Raw genomic sequence first — 2500 nt, 5'->3', positions numbered from 1 at the left:
CTTCTTCCTGCCGGGGATGGCGGCAGCGGCGACGGCGAGGCCTTGAGGGGGCCTTCACCGCCTCCCGCCCATCACGATAACTCTTATTTTACTGTGTAGGCGCGGCGGTGACGTCAGGACCCACAAGAAGCGGAACAGGTTCTTGGGGCGCCACTGCCATTTAGCGGCCGCGTTTCGCCTCGCTGATTGGTGTTCCAGTGTCGTGACGTAACCAACGCAAGCAGTCGCGGCCACTGACTGATCCCCGGGGAATCGTGACGTCACCAGCCGACGCGTCATTGGCCAGCCATTGGATTCCGGATGTGTGACGTCACGGCGCGGGGCGAGGCGAGGCGGAGGGGGAAGTTGTGGAGAAATTACGTGTAAAAATCCCTCGCGCACTCAAAGGGAACGAACATGAGAAGCACCAGTAACACCAAATGGTTGCGTTACCAGGTCATTACTCATACGGTTTCTCAGAACACACACACGTACACACACAGGACGTGACGGGTTAAACAATCTATACGTTCACTGAAAAGAAACTAAAAACTCACACAGACGCAAATACTTGGCGCTGGCAACCGAGTGATGCAAGCCGTGACGTCACTTGCCTAAAAGAGCGAGAGAGAGAGAGAGAGAGAGAGAGAGAGAGAGAGAGGATGTGGGACGGAATATTGTCCCTCCATCCCTCCATCTGGTTTCCCCGTGTGCTCGTTACCTTGCACAAAACCTCGCCAGGTTAGCCTAGCCCAGTCCGGGGATCTCCAGGATGCAGCGCGAGGCGGGAAACACACAGCCTTTAGGCAGCCCACGCTCACACATTCACACACTCCCTGTTGCTACCACTGCTTTTTCCGCTAGTTGTTTTTGCTTGCCGTGCCACGCGTATAGGCCTTGACGAGACTATACACAGCAACAGGGAGTGCATGCAGGAAATGCCTGGGATGGTTTAATATTTATGCAAGGGAGGGTGTGGCTGCCGAGGCGAGATGAAGTAAGGAGTAAATAGGAAGATTGGTTCACCGTACTGCTTGCCACCACCACCACCACCACCACAAGTCCTTGATTCTTACCCCCTGCCAAGCCCCACCGAAGCTAAAAGAGGACTACCAGTGTACGTAAAGGAGAAAGAACACCGAGAACGAAAGAATGTAAAGGAGAGAGAATAACAGGAGTTATATATATATATATATATATATATATATATATATATATATATATATATATATATATATATATATATATATATATATATATATATATATATATATATATAAAAGCAATTGTAAAGGAGAAAGCGGTAGCGCACAGAAAGGACAATTATAAAAAGTGTAAGACAAAGAGAATGTATGTACAAGAAATAATCGTAAAGGAGAAAGAGCAATAATAGCATAGAAAAAAAAATACATATATATAAAGGAAAGGGGTAGGAGAAGGAAAGAACAACTGTAAAGGAGAAAGAGCAAAGGAGACAGAAGAAACAACTGTAAAGGAAAAAAAGTACAGAGAGGAAAAGGGCAGTTGTAAAGGAGAAAGGACAAAAGAGGTCTGGAAAAATTGGAAATGACTGAGATTGTGACAGACCATATGGGAATGACTTGGAGCGACTGAAATCAACTAAACTGGAACTAGAACGACCCGTAGCTGACTGTAGGTGACTAGAACTTAATGCACTTTTAATGTAACTAACTGAAAAATTGTGGCTGGGTGGAAGTGACTAGAACTGACTGGATTATAACTGTAACCGACTGTGACGGATTGTATTGTGCCTGAGGACCCACAACATTAGTGCCCACAGCGAAGCATATAACATCGGGGAAAAAAAGTACGATACAAGATTACGTCAGAAAATAAGAGAGAGGATAGGAAAAAAATGTCAATAAATATAAGGAAAAGATTTGATTAATCATATAAGGAAAGAAAAAAAAACACTGTAGCGTAAAAATGTGATAGACATCACATACTCGTACGCAAGTGGTGCAAGATTGCCTCAGAAAAGAAGGAAAAAAGAAGTTATTTTGTTTATCTATTTATTTATTTATTTATTTTATTTCATTTTTTTTACTATTATTTTTTTTTTATGTAGGAGGGACACCGGCCAAGGGCAACAAAAATCAAATAAAAAAAAAAGGTCCACTGAGATGCCGGTCACCGAATAGGGTATGAGACAAAGTGTGTTGCTAGAATGATTTGCATGTCAGTAGTATAATAAACCAGTGCTAAATTACTTAATATGATAATGTGTAGGTGGTAAGCACGTTGTTAGAATGAGTTAGAAATATTAGCAGTTTAACAAAGTGGTTTTAGACAATACATAATTTAAGTAGATGAAAATAAAATGTATAGCTAGAGTGAGTGGCAAATATTATCAGTATGAAAGAAAACAATGTTAAACTACGTAACTAGATAATATATAGATGAGAAGTGCTTCGATAGAATATAATGAAAAAAAAAATAAGAAAGTTAGAGCCTATAAAGAGAGTGCCATGTTGCATATAGGGACTGCCACGCGTAGGCC

The 2500-nt window shown here is 42.2% G+C and overlaps 1 protein-coding gene across 1 annotated transcript in view; it reads left to right on the top strand.

The window, feature by feature from the left end:
• The window catches only part of LOC135102128 (nuclear factor interleukin-3-regulated protein-like), an 89679-nt gene that overhangs the window by 37916 nt on the left and 49263 nt on the right, over positions 1 to 2500 (top strand). The gene's annotated exons all lie outside the window — the stretch shown is intronic.

Source organism: Scylla paramamosain, chromosome 7, assembly GCF_035594125.1.
Source record: "Scylla paramamosain isolate STU-SP2022 chromosome 7, ASM3559412v1, whole genome shotgun sequence".
Classification (NCBI taxonomy): Eukaryota; Metazoa; Arthropoda; class Malacostraca; order Decapoda; family Portunidae; genus Scylla; species Scylla paramamosain.
Note: the sequence above shows the minus strand (reverse complement) of the source record. Positions and strands in the feature narration are given on the sequence as shown.